Source organism: Strongylocentrotus purpuratus, unplaced genomic scaffold, assembly GCF_000002235.5.
Source record: "Strongylocentrotus purpuratus isolate Spur 01 unplaced genomic scaffold, Spur_5.0 spur5_scaffold_7, whole genome shotgun sequence".
In the NCBI taxonomy this organism is placed as follows: domain Eukaryota; kingdom Metazoa; phylum Echinodermata; class Echinoidea; order Camarodonta; family Strongylocentrotidae; genus Strongylocentrotus; species Strongylocentrotus purpuratus.
In genome coordinates this window covers 12506981-12530092 of record NW_022145613.1, presented here as the reverse complement: position 1 = coordinate 12530092, position 23112 = coordinate 12506981, and the positions used below count along the sequence as shown (strand labels likewise).

Here is a 23112-nt window from a genome sequence, read left to right as displayed (position 1 = left end):
TAAACGATGTTTCCAGACACTTCTGTTTCCTGCGCGTTCACACTCGCAAAAAAGGAGGCTTAGGATTTTCCAAGTAGTTTATCAGTTAATCCATTATACTGGATTATCCCGATTAGGCTGTGTATTTACAGTTTTAAAAGCCATATCTGCTCAACACAATTTCATCGCTTTAGAAATTGACTCTAAAGCACCGACGGCTTCAGGTCCTCTCCGAGGGACTTGGTAATGAGTAGTATTGCCTTACCAGAGGTCGCTGGCGCATCGCCTTGGTTTCGAATCCGGGACCTCCCGGCTACGAGACCACTGCTCAACCACTGAGCCATTGCGCCTCCCAATGTCTGATTACAGTTGAACATAGTCCCTCCCATTCATTGAGTTCTGTTTCTGACTTTTTCTCACCCTCTATCATGTTGGCAAAAACGGATGTCAGCAGCCTAATCATGGAATTTGTCACCATGGTAAATTGAATTATTTTCCTCTCTCTCTCTCTCACTTTTCTAACTTTGTATCACATCCTGACAATAAATATGTGTGACAAATGTAACATCCATGGGGTTAGAGCTAAATTTAGCACTTAAGTCCAGCTGTCTAAACCGAGCGAGTTTTGATATCATCACTTTATAGCGCTTTGTAAAAAAATTCTCTACAATCATTTCGTCATCGGATTAAAATACAAATTATATGGACTAGGGTATTTCCTTACCGCAGCACCGTTAGGAAACAGAGGAAGCATTACTTAAATATCATGGTTTCATCTTTCGGGTTGGCACTGATAAGATGAAGAAGTCGTAGTCGTTTACCTATTTAACCACAGCCCCCCCCCCCCCCCCCCCCAATCATCTACGGAAATCCCCGTCCCCTTTATGAAGCAACGTGTGTTCCGTAAAAGGAGACACACAGAGAGAACTCAGGAGAAATTGAGTAAGTTTTATGATGAAACGAGGAATCGGACAAAGACGATGGCCAATCGAGGGGAATGTTCGTTAGGTCCGGTCCCCCCCCCCTCCCCCCCCCCCCCCCATTTTTCTTCTTTTGATTGAAAGATAATTTTAGGGTTAAATCACGCCGTCAAATCTTATTATTCTATTCTGTCTTTGGGTGATATTGACGCCCCCCCCCCCCCCCCCCCCTCAACAAAATCATACAAGCGCCCTAGTCTCTTTCTGTTTCAAGAGTTTTATTACAAACAATTTTGGTTGATATGTTTTCATGTTTGTATGTTAACTGCGTGCTTTCTATTTTGCCTGCTCCGAAACCACTGTATTGCCGCCTAATAAACAATGACATGCGAAGTGATTATTGTAGAGGCTATTTTTGGCACCATCCGTTAAGTGAATAGATAAAACATGAATTAATTAAGCCTTGCTTTGCGAGAAATATTGATTACCGATACACAAATAGATTAATGTTTCTCTAAATCGTCCAGCTCGCTTTGAAATACGTCATACCTATGATCCCTCTCTCAATCACCCATTTCACGATGAAATTCCTATCTAAAGTTTTAATCTCATTTTATTCTTATCCAATAATAAATCAACTGCTATACTTATGAAGTGCATGTCGTAATCAAGTTACTTATTATTAAAAGGCCTACAAATCTTTTTATTTCAATTCCAAATTCAATTGATGAGGGGATTGTGATTGAGGTTTGAAAGGGGGTGGTAATATATGACTGCTGTATAGCATCATGACAGCATGCAGTCCCATAGTCATTAATTTGGCATCTGTGTCTGCCTAAAATTCCAGAGTTCACCAGTACATTTCGCATAGTGCAGTCTTCAGTGCGTACAAACGTACTGATTCTACAATGGTCCAGACAGTGGAATGTCGATACTCAGATGTAGTTACTAGTATTGTAGGCCCACACAGCTGGATACTTAATTATAATGACGATGAATTTGTAAACGTCAAAACAATAGTGTAATATTTCCGTTAATTTGTTGATAACATAATCACTAAACAATTCATTTGGGGGACCATGTGCCCCCTTCCGCCCCTGCAAAACAGACCTGCCGGCCGTCAACTCTGAACTACTTAATCCTGATGTAGGTACAAGGGAATTTCACTAATAGGCCTACCCTTGAATAGAATATATGATTAATAAGTGACAAGCTATTACCATGATTATCTGTCCACTGTCCATTATCTTCTCCCTTCAGGCTTCATACATTTACAATCTTCCTCCAAACAAAACGTCAGAGGCCAAGTGCCCATAACTAGATCAATAATGAAGTTTGATTGCGAACAATAATAGAGGTTTGACATTTGAAAATATAATAAATCCGCGATGAAAATGACTCGAAATCGTCTTCACCTAGACATAGCCACCATGGGCATGTTTAGGCGGTCGCCTGTAAAATGGGGCGGGATCGAGGCACAATTTCGAGGGAAAAAATTGAGGAGCAATAAAACTTGAATGTCAATAAATGTGACAAGTGGCTTGTGAGACGATTTTGGGGAAGGGGGCACAATAACACAACCGGGGGACAACGGACATTTGTGCCCCCCCCCCCCCCCATAAACAGGGAATTCCGACACTGGGGTTACGCCCAACCTTACATGATTATGACTAGGGTTATCTTTAATGCATGTTAATTTTAATTAATCAAAATGAGTGAAGCTAAAATTATCAATGATTTCGTTCTCGATATACCACCGTTTATTTAATCAATATAAGGGTTCTGAGCCTTGTCTCCTTTTCAACTGTTCATGTCACCTTTTCAATTCCTAACTTGCCAGTGTTTCCTTGCAAAAGTAACCAACAGGCTAAGGCCAAAAATGACATTCCAATACATTTTCGGTATCGCATTTGATATTCAGGGCACCGGTACCAAAGGCAAATTGATTTTGTGCAAACACTGTTATTGATAAGTGGGAAAGAAACCATTAATCTTATAAATGAATATAGCCTTGCACTTCGGCGTATGGTAAAAATATCAACAGGCGTAGGGTATACCACTTCAATAATTAAGCAATTACACCTGATGCATACCTATCCGGTTAGATATTAGACCTCGGCATTAATGGCAATATATTGCCTTTGCATCGATGGCTTTGTGGCGAAGTAAATACAACATTTCAAAAAATTAAAGAGAGAAAGAGGGGATAATGGGAACGTGGAAATAAATATGATTATTATTACCACACCCCGCTAACCCCCCGCTCGATGGCCGTGTTAATGCATCTTTTTATCCACATTGTAAGACCCCCCCCCCCCCCCATGTGTGGACGTAGGCTACGCCAATGGTGTACGTAGTTATTCTTTATTTCAGTCGATTTTATTTTATCGCCAAATTTTTCGAATTCATGGAATCAGGAAAAGATATTGGCAAATCAACTAGAAGTCTAGACAGAGGGAAATAATATGCTCTCAGGAAATACCATCGTGTCATGGTTGTCACAATGGCATATAGATTTAAAAGTTATTGCCATAATAATATGAAACGACATTGTCGAGATGTCACAGGGATACAAATTTTGCCATGCGTTTCGTTTACATAAGTGATAACATTGCTAGAACATTAATGTGGTGTACGTTGTCGTTAGGCTGTTCGAGTCGGAGGGGTAGCATCTGTCCAGGCAGTGAAGGGGTACTGCTGAAATCATTGGGGCACAGCGGTTGGTAAAATACTCAAATACCAACTTTCTTTCTCCTCCTCTTTCTATCTCTCTCTCTCTCTATCTCCATATCTATCTATAATTATATATCTATCTCTCCCTCTCCCTCTCCCTCTTCCTATTTCTTGACTTTTTAACATGGGGGAGGGCGCATACCCCCATGCCCCCATTTTTCTGCACGTCTAGTGTGAGATGCTAGATCTTCCTCAGAACATGACGAGTATGGATTGTAATAAAAAATAAATACACAACGTGTAAATCAGATATGGGACTTGATATAAGTATCTCAATTTGCCATTGATGATTCTATATATAGCAAAAGCAAACACTTATGTCTTCACTATATATATAAGGGACCCTGAAAATATTCACAGTTTGGGGCAGTTACTTCTCCTTTCTCGTCCCCGCTGTCACCCGCATCCAACCTCTATAGCATAAAAGTTAATATATCAACTTCAATTATGACGACAGCAGCTCACATTCCTTGACACAGTTATAAAAGCTTTCAAGAGAGTGCGAGGTTTGAGTTTCTTTGGGACCCATCGGGGAAAATGTACGACAACCACGGGAGTTGGACGGTCACAGAATAGAACACGGTCGCGGTCGAGGTTGTTAACTTGTCACCATCTCACTATTGCGCTTTAGAAAATATATCGTCGTTATAGTTGTTATTACAAACGATATGCACGTTCAGAAATTGTTATACAGGCCTGCACGTTGAACTGAGCATGGAATCTACCCACAAGAAAAATGCATTTCCATTACATTGAGATATATATACACTACGGGGTGCTGGGGGCGTCTCCTTGATACTGCTATCATATTATTTCAGGCATTGACTGAACATAAACGTTGTAATAACATTTACTTCATGTTCTCAAATTTGTAAACATTTCTGTTCGGTATTAGATTCCTAATGGAGTCCAAGAAAATATGAAATGTGACCGGCATCACCACATCATCTCATCATCTTTTCTATCATTTTTTTTATTACATGGGTTATGTATTGTTGGACCTATACCTCTTGATTTATGACTTGTGTCATAACAAATCTGATATATTTTAGACTTATTCAAATTTGTTATTCTCTTTCATCCCAAAGATTACAAATGACGTTTTAAAGTTAAAGCCGGGGTAATAATAATTGTGGAGCGCCAGAAGTGTCATGTCTGACAGACATGAGCGCTATTGAAGAACCCATTATTATAATCATTATCATTAATAATAGCAAGTATACCAAACAAATACGCTCCCATGAGTCCAATCCATCTCGCTTCTTCCCGGTTTGAGTGGATCCTACATGTATCAATAAAATATCAGCGTCGAATGTGCGAGTATGTTGCCATGGCGACGTTTAATGGAAGCATGAAATTGTATGACTAAAACTGAGTAGGGTTTTATCGATGGGCTGATAGACAAAAGAGACTTGGCTGAACATAATTCATAGCTATAGCTATAGCGGGGTTGTCTCGCCGTGCAAAAAGTCTGTGGTACATTCAAAATCGAGGATGCGGTGTGAATTAATGTGCTGAATTCAGAACCTCGTATAAATCGGTGTATTGAGCGCTATATAAAAAACCGGATTATTATTATTATTATTATTATTATGCAGGATCGATGGTTATCAACATCGTGATAGTAAATTCTACAAAACTACAAAACAATCCAAGTCAGATGAAGAAAGATAAATCCTGATGTATCAGTGAAACATTACATCCACCAATCATATTTTCTAAATATGATGGCCAGACAACTATGAATGACTACTTCCAAGTTATCCAGTTTAAATGGAGTTCATGACATGTGAACAACCCTGACCTATACAGTTCCTCGTTTTCGAAATATTCTTTCACAAAAATGACACAAGATGCTTGGTATTGCCAAGAAAAATCATGGTAAGTTTAACTAAGTTATAAAGACAAAGTGGTAAGAAATCAATACAGAATCGTACAGTTTTACCAAAATGATCAAAACAGACATTGCAAGAAGCAATAGGAACGGGGTAGACGTTTCAGAGGCAGTGCTTGGCAATTACTCGAACAACGAGAATGAACATTGACAGACTTGAGTTGAACGTCATGACAACGTCACAAAGAAGAAACATCATGACCGAAGAGACGTCTTGTATTACAAATAGCGGCCGGTACAAGTTCACAAATGTAAAAGCCACAGTGCACTTTAATCTGTGACCCAAATCAGCAGGAATGTCGAAAATCCGCTGCATTTCCTCCCATTTTCAACATTTCTTTCTTCACACCTAATGTTTTCCTTACCTAGCTGAGCTGGATTGCGACCGGCTTCCGAAGGGGAGGCTGCGGGGGTTCCTAGGGAGCAAAGATCCGTTTACGCTGGCGAGGTATTAGTCCAGGAGATGGGGAGAGAGAGGATGTGAGCTGGATGACTTACTCGAGTGAGGTTGTGGATGTGCGGGTGAGATGAATGACGTCGCGTCGAGGGATATTAAGGAGAGGAAGATGCGGCACAGACAGAGCTGACATCGACGAGCAACTGAGCAACCCCCGCACTATGTATATCCCAGCCTTCAGACTTCACTGTACGATCACTGAGGAGTCAACTCTGCTAGTCATCTCCGCTGCCTGCAAGTGCTTGCATGCAAGACTTGGTTTGAATAGGTGCTTCGCAAGTACACTAAAAGCATCTGATCAGCAACGGTATAATGTGCAAGGCTATAAGGAGTTAAGTAAATAGGCCTTTAAAAAGGAGTGAGTTTCACAGCTTGGTGACCAAGAAAGGGTCGACATGTTAAAACAAACAGAAATCCTCGTTTGTTTTGATTAAAAACATTGAAATAAAAGACGTTTTGTGATCTTCGTTGAAATGGATATTTCAGAGCAGACTTGGTCGTCTAGAAACTATTGTTGGTGGCGGTGGAATAAATGGACCTGCAGTACAAGTAGTTCGAAGAATTATTAGTTCAAATAATGACATTTTGTGGAGTCACAAACTGGGATACAGCTTCTAGACACCATCACCTCATACTGCATGGGTAGCTGAAATTACCTTGAATAAAAATATTATATTGTTCTGATAGCACTAAAAGCACCCTCACCCTCCGAATATCTTTCTCTCTCTCTCTCTCTCTCTCTCTCTATGTGTGTCTCTGTGTGTGTTTCTCTCTCTCTCCTCTCATCCCCCTTCTTCACGTTGACATTTTCTTGCCATCTATATCCCCTTTCCTCTGTCATCTTTTTGTGTATCTTATTTCGTTATCCCTCTTTCCCAGTTCATTCTCTCTCTCTCTCTCTTTCTCTCCCTATCTCTTCACCCATAAGTTTGCTTTCTGCTTGCGAGAGAGGATAAATCTATAAAGTTCCCCCCCCCCCCTATCCGCCTCTCAGTCTCAAACCTTTAGATTTCCTTTTGTGTCCATTCAATACGTTCTTCTCTATATCGTCTATAGGCCTATATCACAGCTATCAGAGCACAGAATGGAGAATTTACAAAAATGCAAGCATATATAAGTTACTTTCCTAAGGCACAATCTGAACGGCACTAGTTCAGGCTGCAAACGAATCTATCAAGTCAGGATCTGTTTCATTCCATCCCCCTCCCCCCCCCCCCCCAAAAAAAAAACCGTCAAAAAAATCAACTCCAGGGCATTGATATTGATTTAGTTCGTTAACAATGTCAACACAGGCAACAATAGTAGGGGATCAAGATCAAAGGGAATGGGTGGACAGGTTCGGTGAGAAGTGATTACTTCAATTTATAATCGAAATTGCATTTTAAATTCCTACGGGGTAGGCTTTCGAGAAGTGGAATTCATGAAACGAAAAGAAACGAACCAAATAATCTGTTTGGCATACTTGATGCGGGGTTTAAAAGGGACCCGACAAATACTTGCAAAGGTAATCCTCATAAGTCATACCGATAACCGCTGTATGCGTTATCAAAGGATAATAAGTTTACTAGCCGGGTTCACATTTTGTAGGCAGGCTTCATAATCTTCGTATTGATATTAAGGTCGATGTAAGCTTCCTATTCGATTAACATTGATATATAATCTTTTTACTCTACTTCAGAATTATAATACAAATATGCTTTTGTGTTTTGTTTTTTTATTTATTTATTTATCTTTTGTTAATATGAATATATATATATATATATATATATATATATATATATATATATATATATATCTTTTTTGTGTGTGTATATATTTTCACTACTGATGCAACCATGGCAACGGTGGCATTCAGACTGTAATTATTGTCATCCCTGGTGGAGGGGAGGCTTATGTGTGCGCATGGTGTCATTTCATTCATGCACATTCAAATTAGTTCAGAATATTCATTGTTAGGTTTATAGCTTTAACATACTTTGAAAGCTAAATCTGATGTTATTGTATAGGAATCTAACTTCGATATAACATTGCTCAATTTATTAAGTGTATGTCCTGTTTTGTACGTGAATAATGCGAATGAATTTCTGTCAGGCCAATGAATGAAATGAATACTTCCTCTTATTTAAGCGTACAATTAAAATAAGCAATTAAATGTCAATAACAAGGGCTGTGTAAAGAAAATACAATTCATGTTAATGTTACCATTTAGAAGAAATTTTAATCAAATACTACCCCCCCCCCCCCCACCTGCTCGTGAAAAACGCATCTGCTATCATAGCTATGTTAAACCATGGTTTGACCCATGTAAGCCCCCGCAAATTAGGCTTACTATATATATATATATATATATATATATATTAATACACATTAACCCCCCCCCCCCATAGAGATGACATGTTTCCAATAGTTTATTTTAGATAAACGTGCCCCCTCCCCCTCCCGAAAAAAAACCTGGATCCGCCAATGTGAAGGAGGACTCTGCCTCTGTAAACAAAACCGATGGTGTTCAGAGCAGAGACTCATATATCCCTGCTCAGATATTATAATACGCTGATTTGGATGACGATAAAGTAGTGGAAAGGTTCAAGTGCTGCTTCAGGCTGAATTATTCATACAAAGGTCATGGGTCTACACTACAACAAGAAGTACCTTTGTACTACAGAAATCTCCTACATCTTTTCTATCAACATCATTATAGGCATAGGGTGAACTATTCAATCATTTATTTCTCTTACATGATGAAAAGTTGTCCAACTTTCGTGTAAATCAGGATAATAAAGGTGGTGACATTATCATAATTTTGTTTAATTACCCACTTTACTGACTGTAGGTTACATGAAAATGACGGTACGAACATGCAGATTCCGAATGAATATTAAAATCTACCCCCCTCCCCCCCCCCCCCTTTTTTTTTTTTTTTTTGTTGAATATTTTGTAGTCTTTGTTCGTGTTAATAATTAGTAACAGTTTAACACTAATGTTTTCTCTACTTTTCGCGCATGATTGTCTTTAAGGATTGAACCACTTTACATCAGAAAGTCAGATAGGCCCGTAGAGGTGTTGACTGGAGATACGAAGGCCCTAGGTTCGATCCCCGACACAGCACTTGTATCCCTGAGCAAGGCATTTTATCTACATTTGTTCCTCTTCTCTGGATAGCCGGTATAAATGCGAAGGTCACTTCGGTTTGCTCAGGTGCATGGCGCCTGGCTGATATGCTCCCCCGGGAGTGGAGAATATGCATACATTGTATGCGGGCGAGTCTGAATCCGATGATCAGGGTATCAATATTTCTGTAACGCGCTCAGAGACATTGGAGATGTAATAAGCGTCATATAAAATAATGCTAATTATCAAAAATTCTTTAAGATGAATGCTTCATCTTAACTGTGTGGAGATAAAAAGCAGCAGGACCCAATCACAGAAAGTCGTTTCCTTATACACTATAATTATGTATTATCAAAATTGCTCTTTACCATTCCCATGCACATGTATCATAAATCACATAATATTCAATCGATTTATACCCTTTTTAATTCTCCATAACTGTTCTCCAATCACAAACGTTTGAATGGTAGGCACTAACCAAATAGGTCACCTTGTCGTATACCGATGATTATACATGGGGGCATTGCTATACAATTTTCTTTTAATTGGGTTGTTTGACCAAATTTGCAAATAAGTTAGCTGAAAAAATATCAAACAAACATGTCCACTAATATAGTTCAAATTTTTCTGAATAAGGATTGTCACATCTTAATGTTATACACCCCTCCCTTCCCCCCCCCCCCCTTTTTTTCTCCCTCTCTCTCTCTCTCTCTCTCTCTCTCTTTCTCTCTCTCGCTCTCATTCCTTATCTCTCTCGGCCGCCCCTGACTCGCCACAAACGAAAATATTTCCAACAAAAATTCCAAGCGATACAAGGCTCTCCCCTGGCTATAGGAACATGGACCTGTAAAGTTATTAACCTAATCAGAATGATGTATAGTTGATGACAGAATGTATTTTGTTGTCGTTTGACGAGAAATACTGTTTAAAATCTAATTTGTTCGAATTACACGCTCTGTATCCATCTGATTGATTTATTTATTCGTCCACAATGTGGAAATATGCTTCCCACCAGCATTACAATAGTACAAGAAACAGAGTACAATAATCTGACCGACAATGGGGCCTGATGAATAGATGCATTGTCAAGTTGATCGTGCGCCTTTAGCCCTAACAACACACGCAGTCTTTGTCATGGTTTTGTAAGATTCATCATCTCAATCAGTTCGTAGTCCCAAACTTACAAAATATCTACAGGTTAAAAATTTAATTTTCCATAGTGGCAATTGTTATGCGGCTTGCTTTAGTAGTACTGAATTGGGTTAAGAGCGCCTAAAGTAGAAAGAAGCCTGGGCCGATTGTAGAATGAAATATTATGAGGAGTTGACTAATGTTTTTATCCATTTATTCATTTTTGGAAAAGAGATGAACTAACCTACTAACTTGATTTGTGTAGAATAATCACTGAATTACAAAGAGGAAAGCGCAGAAATCTCGAAATTCCATCGCCGAAATTCGTTTCACGTTTCATTCTTGTAAGAATGTTTTTTCATGTTAAGTTATACTTACAAGTGTATCACCTGACCCGTATTAAACATAAGCCTAACAATCAGAAAGAACCTAGTACATTCCATACTTATCCTTGCCAAAAGAAAGGAAAGTTATGTTATGGTATTCCAAGTTACTTGATTGAAAATTTCGAATCCTTCTGATATAAGGCCGGATCTCAGAGCTTTGAAAAGTAATGATAATCAATCTCATTTTAGTATGCATGTTGTATACCACAACAAACCAGAGACATGGTACCATCATGACCATCGACCGAACATGATTCACATTGATACTCACGCTCGTATAATTATCTGGTAGTAGATGTATTTTAGCTAGATGGAAATCAACCGTACCGTTCCGTCAAGGTGTCAAAAATAAACGATAAATGGTCGCCTTATGACCACAAAATGTAGAAATAATTATGTTAAAGCTCCTTGGTTATTCCGTGTTAGGCTGAAGTATGAGAACAGAATCTATTAAAAGTCAACATATTTAATTTCCGTTTAATATCCTCAGTATGAAAGAGCATTCCTTCTGTCTTCCTCATGCAGTAATTGTTCTCCAGTACAATCATGGTTGTGTTTCTCCCCAGCGTGCAATAACTTGCCGTCATTCTATCAAATCAGTATTATGTGTGCCTGTCACCCGATCTCGACGGGTCGTGTTTGTATAAGGGTCTCCAGGCGACCGAGATGTCCTCAGATATTAAGGTCAAAGACAGATCGAATCGCATCATTCCAAGGTCAGAGTTCAACTTCTCCAAGATTGCGTCTAAACACCGAGGAGCGAGAGTGTTCCGTGCGTGCGCTAACCCCTTTGTTACCAGAAGCATCGAGTGCCGTTGGTTCAATACCTGGTTCGTCTGGCAAGAGCAGTGACAAGGTTAATTTTCTCTTGAACATAATGCCTTGGGCTTCAAGAACTCCACGCAGCAGGAATGCCATTTACTGAAATTTCATCATGAGCCGCCCGTGACTAAATTGAAATTGCTACCGTTTCAGTCAAATCAATCTTTTTTTTTCTTCTTCATTTTTGGTAATCCAGGCAGATTTCTTCTCTCTATCCTCGGTGAACATTGAACTCTCCACAAACATATAGGACAATATTTAAAGGGAAGTACCAAATACTCATTTTGAAGATCAATTATTTGATTTGCAAGTATGAAGTGGCACAATGGCTGATTTAAGGACACAATCGACCCGCGCCCTGATCCTCTCAAAATCCCACCAAAAAAAAACATTTCAGTAGCCCACATAAAAGAAATGTGCCCCCCCCCCCCCCAAAAAAAAAAAAATATAATAATAATAATAATAATAATAATATATATATATATATATATATATATATATATATATTGGGGCTCTGTAGAGGCAGGTCACACTTTTCATCGGAAGCATTCTATAAAATGAATATAACTTTGTGAAGTTCAACGTAGATTGCATTTAGATGATTGTATCAGAATCGGATTAATGGGAGAGTTGCATGTATTCAAGTATGACTTTAAGGTATTTCCGTCGTTGGGTCTAAATCACCTTTGAACTTTCTGAAGTAAACTAGAATCGTGTCGGCAAACTGATATCAAGGCTTATTCGACTTTCTAGCCTTTCTAGCCGACACACCCTTCCCTATAAAGAGACAAAAAAGTAATACAATTTGAAAATTAAAAAATACTCCGAAATAAGTAACCGTGACAGGCGGTGTGACTTTCAGAAGAAAATTATTGTTCAGAGATTTGGAGTTTAATGACAATTATTCACTGCTACAAATTTGCTTGTACAAATAAGCTGTTTCCTTTTATTACATTTAGTTCTCTCATTCTCTCTCTCTCTCTCTCTCTCTCTCTCTCTCTCTCTCTCTCTCTCTCTCTCTACTCCATATCTCTCTTTCCCTCCATTCCTCCTTCCCTGCCCCTCCCTTCCCCCTCTCTCCCTCCCCCCTCCCCCCCCCCTCTCTCTCTCTCTCTCTCTCTCTCCTCTCTCTCCTGGCTCTCTGCTGTTATTCTTTTGGAAGCATTAGCTTTTACTCCCGACTCGCTCTACCACTAACTTATTGAGTAATAGTTTGTTTGTTTTTCTAAGCGCTTTACAATATGCAAAGGATGCTTCGTGCAGTTGTAATGGTTTCAATTGAATTCAAAATATTCTTTCAATGGATTTAGATTTTCAGCGTTCCCGGGAAGTGTATTGTCGCAAATCAAAAACTGGATAGGGCACTAATTGGTCAAACTTAAAGACGAGTTTCTTTTTTCAAATTATTTTCACTGTTTAGAAGAATTATTATTTCACTATTAATAAAAAGATAAAAAACAAATATAATTGGACATCCAAAGAAACAAAATATACAGTCTGAACGCCCATTTTTTGAAAAATGTTGAAAGTGGCCGTATAGTAAGGTTTGCGAGGGATGTAATAATCAAAATGGTGTATTTAAGAAACTTTAAAAGGGAGCGTTTTAATAGCTTAATGAGCTTTGCTTTTTCGTGACGCCATTATATTGCATCTCATACAAGATATACAAAGAGTTTTATATTATAGGTCCTTTCCAAATTGTCCAAAAGTACATTGCAGTAGAGACACTTTAGTATTCATTTGAAATTTCGTTAATGTTTGTAACGGAGTAATGATATATTTCCATACTGCTTTTCTATGCAATTTTTGTTTCTCGATGTTTATTCGTGGTTATACAATCAGATCAGGCCTGTTTCATGAAGTACCATGTCCTTTCAGCATACACATTGCATGCACTGCAATGAAAGGCAATACTGCCCTCTAATGTCTGATTTCATTTTTGATTTCCTTTTGCCAATCACGTCATAATATATCACAGCCCAGAGATAAGAGTGATGTAAATTAGCTTTGACATTAATGTATAGATTACAAGGCAGGGCGAGAGAAAGGTAGAGCGAAGGGGAGGAGGTTAGGGTGGAGTAGTCCCAGGTCAGGATTAAGAGGGAACTGTCTACAGGAAGAAAGGGATGAAAATCCTAATTTCTAGGGTTGGCCATGGGTCATCCGTTGTCATGGAGACATATAATTTTGACGTCATCGTACCCCTATCTCATCACGACACGGACGGGCCGGTCATTATTATAACACGGAATATGATTTGAATGTGTTACGCACATGTATGCGGCATATACGTATAAACACTTTGGATATATCAAAGGTACAACATTATGACCGCAAAATATCCTAGATCTTTTAAACAATAATGGAGAAGTTCCACTTCTGTGTATTTTAGAATAATCCCTGATTGTCATGATTACCATTTGTTTGCATTGCTGAAAAGAATATTTCGATGCCTAGACATCTATCTCTAAATAAAATGCATCTAGGAGTAGCAGGTATTATGCAATTATTATATAATTTTTTTTTTTTTTCCTCGTCTCTTTTGTACGTCAATATTCAAATACGTGTAAATAAAATTGGATGAAAAAGAAAGAAAAAAAACAATTACTGATTCGGTTGATGCTGCCTTTTGGTATTCTTCTGGGCCCTTTTTTCAAAATCAATCGCAAGTCCTCCGATCAATCGCAAGTTCGCAGTTTCCTACGCTGAGCTCTGATGTAAGAATAGTTGCGATTGATAGCTCAGGGATTTTAGGCATTCAATTGCGGTCAGATGAGCATATTTTGATACCTTATTTGTGACACTGACAGGTCACTATTATGCGTGGGGTCCGGGGAACTGAGCCCATTGAAGCTCAGGGGTTTTAAGCATTTAATTACGGTCAGATGAGCATAATTATCATGATACCTTTTTGTTGTGACACTGGCAGATCACTAATTAGTCACTAATACTAGGCGTGAGTCCCACGGTCAGATGAGCATCAGGGAGCAAGCTCAGGGGTTTTAGGCATTTAGTCACGGTCAGATGAGCATATTGTGATACCTAATTAATTTGTGACACGGGCAGGTCACTATCATCTTTCTTTCTTTCTTTCTATTTCTCTTTAACATACTTGTCAAAAAAGTGAGGGGCTCGAGCCCCGCGGTTCCCCGGGCTCTGTTATGTAGGCTTCTTAATAAGCATAATTTTTGCCTGACTGTAAATTTAGGGATTTGTCATTTACGCATAAAAAATTATAATCTACAAAAAAGTGAGAAAAAATCCTTGAAAATCATGTTATTTCAGCACTTTTTTTAAATCACTGCGTATCAACTTAAAAATAAGCCACGTTTGGATTTCATTTAGGGGATAACTGACCCCAAGCCCCCCCCCCCCCCCCCCCCCCATGAAATTAAAATGTGAAGAGAAAGAAAATATGATAATATTCGGGTAATGGGTTTCAGCCCCCCCCCCCCCGGTCTTTCGACAAAATTGTTCTTCAAGTCGAAGTGGTAAGGTAAATGTCATTAATCCCTGGGCCCTGACCTAAGGCCCGGGCCTGGGCATTAAGCTATCTGTCACCCTACCCTAACCCTAAACCCTTACCTTAAACCCTTGCCCTATATAGATTAACACTAAACATGATTTTAACACTAAACATGATTTTGGCATTAAACCTTTACATTATTCCTAATATATTGTTTTGATGCGTGTTGCAATTTAATGTTAGTCTCATTTAAAGGGGATCAAAAATGCACCTTTATAAGCCTAGTGCATCGAGAAAAGTAGACAATCTAAATATTTCATAGAAGGGAATGGTCATAAATAGTAATTTATTGTTACTATATTATTAGTCTTCCGAGATGTGAAGGGCAAAATACAATAAGAGAAAAAGTTCTCACTAGCACATGCACATGATTGATCGAGAGGCAATGCTTTGTGAGTTTTCTTGTTTCTTTTTTTGTTTTGCGTTGGAGGGGGTCTGTCCACTGTCAAAAACCCCCTCCTTATACGTTCTGCGACTTCATGGATGTGATTCATGGATGATGACACGCCCCCTCATTGTCATGCAGTGTTACGTATATACAAATCAATTTATCAGCTGGGTCGATATTGCATGCACTGTGTGTATGATATGCATGTAATCAGCGCAGGTGGTCGCCACCGACAGATGAGCTGTCCAAAACACAGATCGTTGAACCTCGACGGTACGAGAAGCACTACCACCAAAGCTTTACTCCACACTTCATTGTTGCTATCACTCTGGCTTGTACATCATACATGCTGTAAGTATTGTGACATGATAGACCTGATGATCTTGATTATTTTAAGCTTGATATGTGTGTTTTACGTATTGCCATTTGTTTATGTAGATCGTATTCATTGCAGATCATGCCACTTGATTGAGAGTAGTACATGAGTAGCGGGGAGCGCTAGCGGGGAGGCGATGGCTGTGAGCCCTGGATGGCTCGGTGGCTGTTGATGGTAGCTACGCGTAGTGTGTGAATGAACTAGCTCGTATGTGACTGAGCTGAGTCCTTGGCCACTCATAGTCATACATCCTTGTTCGATGTTGTTTGATGATTGATTGTTATTATTTCTTCTTCTTCCAGTATATAGTACAGTCCGCCATTGGCGTATTATCGTACCTTGTGCTTGTCAAGTGCTGAGTGTACAGTGCAAGTAAAAAGGCTCTAGGTAGTAGGGCTAGGCTAGACTGAATTTTCAAAATAAGATGCACCGTATAAGGCATATATGCATCCTGTGAAATATGGTATTTGGCTGGTAGTTTTGCCAAGTTCGGTGTAACGTTTCTTTCCACAAATCGTGAACACTAAAGCGTATAGGGCTGTTCTGTCTCTAAAGAGAGAGCCGACGCTACCCAAATCAGAGGCTAACGAAAAAATTCGGTCTAGGGCTAGGCGCGCTAGGCCTACAAGAATTCTATCTGCAGCTAAAAAAACAGTCTGAAGCTCAACGGAGCTTAATGTGTTGCACCTTCTGCTTGAAAAGTTCCAAAGAGGTGCCATCAACGACAGCAGATGGTATTTGTGTTAGTACAGGGTACTATCGCTACCATATAGATTTATAAATAAACATGATAAATTACATTAAGCTTTACCAGCCATGATTGTGAACTTGTGAAGGAGTACGATTTGTATTACACGGAAAGCTTCAGTCTCCGATATCGATAGTTGTTCCGCTGAGACTCTGTCTGGCTCCACTGACCACCTCTATGTGTATGGGGAAGGTTGACATATGTCACTTTCATTAAAGAATTCTCAATACCATCTTTATTTCTGTCTAGATTTGTACGAGATTGTTTACCTTGTACTAGTTTAATGATGGGGGGGGGGGTCTAAAGACTCGTACAGGTACATGTATGTCTGTGCGCCTAAGATTTCATTTCCCTAATGTCTGAATTCTAGAAATTCTAGAAATCTCATCAAAATTTGATTAAGACAATGTCATTTTCACAAGAAAATGCTCTGTGTCAATTTGGCATTGCAAAAATAAAGGTTCCAATGAATGGTCCATTCACTTTAGTACATGTAGTTCTTGATTTGTGATGTGAAAGATGGCATTTAAAGGCTTTTGAATAGAATTAGTTAAATTAAACTTCTCATTAGTATTTATTTATTTTTGGCACAAATGTGTATTACTCTAATAGAAAAGGAGTTCTTGTGTTTGTTGCATTTTTTGTTATTTTAGAATAGTGCAGTAACACAAATGCGCATACAACAAACAAGGGTGCTGCACAGACTTGGGCACTCTAGCCATACACAATGTATGAGTGGCGCATATACTGTATTGCCTCATTGGATGATGGAAAGGCATAAACCATGGACCTACATTTTCATCAGATTATAAATTATAGTTATGCTTTTTTTTCAATTTCATTTTTGCAGTTGTCTTGTTGCTTTGTTTTGAATGTTGTATGACACGCTATTCTATACCTGGGCGAAGCTTATCTTGAGCGAGTGATGATTGACCAGCTGCCATGTCAGCTGACCTCTTAAAAACTAGTTTCTTTTATACAGTGTTGTCTAGTCTGAGTCTGTACACACCTTTTGCTATACAATTGTTCTATATATAAATGATGTTTGTTTAAAATACTAGTTTTGGATACACCCTATAGTGTAAACGAGCTTTAGATTTATTGTATGATATCTCCATTCTACAGACTACTGCCCATACATGTAATTCACTGATGCCTTGCATGAGTGATTTACATAACGGTACTAGAAGCAGAGAAGGGCAGATCATAATAGTTCTTTGTTAGTATCACAGGGAAGCCAGATAAGATCAAATATTGTATGGATTCCATAAGAGCTCTTCAAGGAGAATGAATAAGATAAGATCAGACAGCAAAAGTGTTTTATTGTATTCGCAAATATGCATGGCTGGTTCCATGATTTGTATGGTTGCCTTATTAATTTTTTTTAATCTGTCTGTTGAGAGCTGCTACGCTGTGAATTCTTTGTTGAGTGATGATGTGAATTATCGTACCTCAGACTCTGAGCAGATGGGTTTTTTTAAGTTTTTAATAATGATTGATGAATAATACAAAAACAAAGAGGAATAGGAGCTTCATGATATTTACAATGTACCTTTCATGACAAGAAGGACAGAACTTATTTAGATATTGGCAAAGTGATCTTCATCTTCCATCTTCCCTAGTCCTTAACTCTTATTTTTCACTTTCTTCATATTAGATCCTCATTCTTCTCAGATATCCTTCCTTTTCTCTTATCTTTTCCCTCAGTCTAGATACCTAGATCACCATCTCCAGTCCTTACCAGGCATCTGTCTCTGCTCTCCCTTTCCCTTATCCACCACCTTTATCTTTCCTCCTCCTCTGCAGGACTGACCCCTCATCCATCCCAAACAGCTCTCTCTTTCTCTCTCTCTCTCTCTCTCTCTCTCTCTCTCTCTCTCTCTTTCTCTCCACCTCTCTCTCTCTCTCTCTCTCTCTCTCTCTCTCTCTCCCCCCTCCCTGTCTCCCTGTCTCTCTCTCTCTCTCTCTCGCTCTCTCCAGACCTTGTCTCTCATCTCTTCATATTCTTTTCTACTTTACCTCGGTACTTGTCCCTTATGCTTCATCTCTTCCTTCTTCCATCTCTTCCTTATCTCATATGTTCATATCCTCTTTTGGTTGCATTTTCATAATATCTTTGATCTTTGCCATTATGATGGATTCTTCTCATACCCCATGGACCAACTAGGTAGGCATGCATTGATGTGTTCAAGCGACAGTTGTTTCAAGACTTTATTTCGACTGCGTCAAAGGTTTCATATTTGGGCTAGGGTTTAAAATACCTGGTGAGGTAAAGTGTTGGGTCCAGGATTAAAGTTAATAAGTCAGTCTATGTACTTGTAAGAAAATGGCTGCAGGGCATTTTCTTGCGAGAGCATTTTCTTGCGAGAGCATGTGTCGTATATATATGATAATGTGTATATATGCTCGTCTTCCTACACTCGCCAAATTCTTTGCTTAAACTTTAGATTAAAGTTGATATCCAACCCTAAACGTCCTAAATGTAACCTAGAAACCCATGGCCAACACCAAACCTAATCCTACATGTACATGTACGTGTATCTTTCATGATATAATAAGCTTGAGCAAATGTGCCACCTGGAGCACGTGTCGCAACACCCATTGCTTCTGTCAGAGCTAGATCATCACACCGGACGACCTTCGTGTCTCTTTCACCAGTAGTCACTTCATTCATGCAATAAAAGAAAAAGGAATGAAAGTCCCTCAACCTTATCGTTAAAAAACTATCTATGTCTTTGACAAATTACAAGTTCAGCAGCAAGTCATTACCATGCCCAATGTTCTGTAAATTTATTCTCGGATTGCAGAATGTCTTCAACCAACCGTTCACTGCATCCATTCAGCTAGAATTTCCAGCAGGCACTGTAAAAGCCGATGACAGTTGGCTTGATACAAAGCGCTGATAGCATTGAAATGCTGAGAGCAAAATAGATAAATGTTTGCATAGCGCATGAAAAGGAATATTCTACACCTGTGAGAAAGAGACTGTGACGGTATATTTATAGTGCATACCGATCAAACAAAAGGAATTGAAAAGAAAAGAAAAAAGAGAGTGTTGCCTTATACAGTGTACATGTAGCTGTGAAAAGCTAAAGAAATCTCAGGAATATTACAATAAAATCTGTGTGGAAAATCAAAAAATAAATAAATTGCCTTCAAGGAAAAAAAATCCTGCAGAAAATGTTGCAGCAGCTATAAATACAAATATTGATAAGGATATCTATAAGGTGTGATTAGAACATAACATTGTAGGTCGGGTGACGTTATGAATTATAATAGACCAGTTCACGGTTAGCACATTACTGCAATGACCCCGAATATCCACAGATCTTAAAAACATGAAGAGGTCCCACTTTTTACATTTTGAAATAATTACTCCTACAGCGATGGAGGTGCTATATAAATAGCCTTTGTTTCCCCTTTTCAAAGAATACTTCCACCTGTGTATCATGGATGGCACTGAATGTGCATGAATGAATAATGTTACATAACTTTCATGAACACGTATCCAGTATTTCGTCTCCGTGTATTTCAAAATTTGTTCTGCAATGACCTTTATCTGCTCATGCTCAGACTGCAACCGTGAACTGGCTTATTGAATGCTCTTTACAATTATGTTATGGGGGGGCCTACTGTAACTGTAGTCACGTTCAATGTACTGCAATGGAAAGGTTGGGGTGATGGACTTTGCAATGTCATCTTCTCAAAAATTGTAGGCCATATTATTGGCATTATTGGGAAAGAGAACTTCAGATTTAACCTTCTCTCTCTCTCTCTCTCTCTATCTACCTCTCTCTCTATCTCTCTCTATTTTGTTATTTCTCCCATTATTTTCTCACTTCTTATGTTATGAGGTTGCTGCTCTAACACACCTGTCACATAGTTTTCTCCTTTCTCTCTCTCTCTCTCTCTCTCTCTCTCTCTCATTATTGATCTTCTCTTCTTATAGGGCTCATTTATTGATGCACCTGTCTACTTTTTCTTTTCTTTTGTTCTCTCATGCAATAATTTATGACAATGAAAGGCTCAGTGTCACTATTCTTTTGTCATTGAGAGGACATGTACTGTACTTGCACCTGCCTTCATACTGTACACCTGTAAATGTACATGTTGTACCGGTACTTCATGTTCAATCATACTAAACCTAGTCTAAACCTGGAGACTTTTCAATGTTTGTGTAGTTCTGCACCAGGGAAAAGAGTGGTCACATTATAATGGATGATTTGTCTAGGAGGAAACAATATTTTGTTCTTTTATGGCCCAAGCACAAGTTGTTAACAAACGAGATTGATTTTAATATATGGCTGGAGTAAAGATTTGTTTTCTTTTCTTTTTTGAAATTTGGAATTATTACATTTACTGTACATGTATTCTAAATTTGAAAAAAGAAAGACTAGAAAACAAATCTCTCCTCCAGCCAAGTAGGTTCACTCCTGAGTAGTCACTGATTAACCGTAGAAAGAATAATAATCCCTTCAAACAGCTGAATAAATAGTTATCACCATATCAAACGCAACTGTCATCTGTTAGAGGTACATGCATATAAATTTGTCAACACCCTTCTTGTGTTTATCTGATATTACAGTGTATATACAATGTGTGATTTCGGACGATATCTGCAAATACTTGTAAAAAAGAGCCCTATATCTTAGGGTGCGTTAAGCTTGATTTTGAAGGTAGAATGAGTGATCTGAAATGCTCATCGTAAACGCTCATCGTAATCGCAGTTCCACTGTGTACTGTTTATGCTCACTTCTTTGGCTCCTCCAGGCAAATGTGGCTGGGTGGCCTTGCAGCTGGATTCGCAAACCTGCACTGCGCATGCTACGTAGACCCACTAGAGGTCAGTGCGTTGACCCCATTTAAACGCGTGTACAAATGATTATGCATTTATGCTTCCCAGAGTCGCCGATTTTGCAGCATCGCCGATCGTAAACGCACCTTTGTGTGAGTTTACGATCGGCGATCATGATCGCCGTTTTTCGGTGATTCTACAAAAATGAGAAAGGACGCAACCTTGTTTTGAACTAAACGCGTAACAGATACCTGATTCTGGCCAGAAAAAGTTGAGCATAAACATACCCTTAGATGGATTGAGCTTACAGTAGTTTCTCATCATACTAATTTCATACTCTTATCCAGGGTCTGTGATGTGTAGACTAAGTTACCATCTAGCTTTTCTGATTCATCTTCATACTTCAAAGCCTGGGAGTACAGGCTTCACACCCCTTGATTTAAAATAATAAAAAAAACTTGTGAGGAGGTGGAACTTCATGAATGATTCTCAGAGGAGTCCCCCCTTTCTATTTATCACTTTGTCTACATGAATTTGATTTATTTCCCATAATCCCCTCGGCAGGTTTTCAAAGGAGAATGTCCTCTAAAAAAAGAGATTATTTCAGGACATTGGCGAATATCTATATGGAGTCCATATCTGCTACAACTGTATATCTACTAGAAACAATTATTGTATTCTTTCATGATGTGTCATGTTCTAGAGATTACGTCACGAGGATGTGGCTCACGTTGATTGCGGTTCGAGACCTGCAGAAGTTTACAGTATTTAAGTCAGCTAAGTCTTTATAAGAATATGCCAATTGCATGCTCACCATGGTAAATTTAACCCCAATGAATTATTCAACCATCTGCAGAGAATCTTTCACATCTACATGTACCGGTAGATCATAAATCATTATCATGATTGCTATTAAAGGGGGAAAATAAGATTTTGTATATCTTTAAGCCCACTTCCAATATATGGTTCCCAAGGTACATGTATTATGTAAAAGAGATATAGCTACAGTACTTAAATGGAACTTCAAAAAAAACTCTCTGTGAGATTTCATTGATTTTTTCTACCATTATTCTGTCAGCCCCTTCTGTCTGGTCTGAGAAGATCGATAGATGTGAGTGCCCTTGTGGGGGAAGTTACGTCTATTATGAGATCACCCTGTTTGTGCTCGATGTTCCATATCAGGCTTCATATCTTCCAGGAACGTGAGATCACGTTCAACGGGGGTTCATGCAAGTGCCGATTATGATTGATGTGAACGTTCAACTCGATGATATGCCCATTATAACCCTGCGGTGAACGTGAATTGGGAACATGCATGCTCTACGTCTACGATTGTCTAAGGTTGTGGCCAATTTTAATACAGGGTGCTACAGAATGATTGTTTCCAGTTGCCCAAATGACATGTACAAGTAAATCATTAAATTGATTGCCCAAAATGCCAAAGCACCAAATAAACATGTTCTATCTTTATAATTAGAGGGATATTACTTTAGCCAGCTAAATTTGTAAGTCAAACTAGTCATACATGTATGCTCAAACTTCTCAGAGAAGGGATAACTGGAAATTCAAATCAGTGTTGGTCTGTGGTTTTCACAGATATAGGTTTATATGTTTATAATATATGCTTTGCTTGCAAACTCTAAGTCTTGCCTGTTGGTCACCCAGCAACATATCATGAAATTAGCTGCCCATCATACAATTTTGCCTGTTGATCTCTACAATCCTTTATAGCTAACTAGATTTTTTTGTGTGTGCTCTAAAATAGTTCAGTGGGGCTACAGGTATTCAAACACATTGTTGGGCAATGTAAATTTGAATTAAAAACAAATTCTTTATATATATTATTTTG

General features: G+C 38.7%; 2 protein-coding genes across 2 annotated transcripts in view; one reads left to right on the top strand and one right to left on the bottom strand.

The window, feature by feature from the left end:
* The window catches only part of LOC589689 (retinol dehydrogenase 10-B), a 28774-nt gene extending 22468 nt beyond the window's left edge, over positions 1-6306 (bottom strand). Inside the window, exon 1 of the mRNA XM_030974569.1 lies at positions 5892-6306. The gene's annotated coding sequence lies outside the window, so the exon portion shown is untranslated. The remainder of the gene's footprint in view (positions 1-5891) is intronic.
* Positions 6307-15547: 9241 nt separating this feature from the next.
* LOC576258 (retinol dehydrogenase 10-B) overlaps positions 15548-23112 on the top strand; it is a 19169-nt gene continuing 11604 nt past the window's right edge. Inside the window, exon 1 of the mRNA XM_030974780.1 lies at positions 15548-15695. The gene's annotated coding sequence lies outside the window, so the exon portion shown is untranslated. The remainder of the gene's footprint in view (positions 15696-23112) is intronic.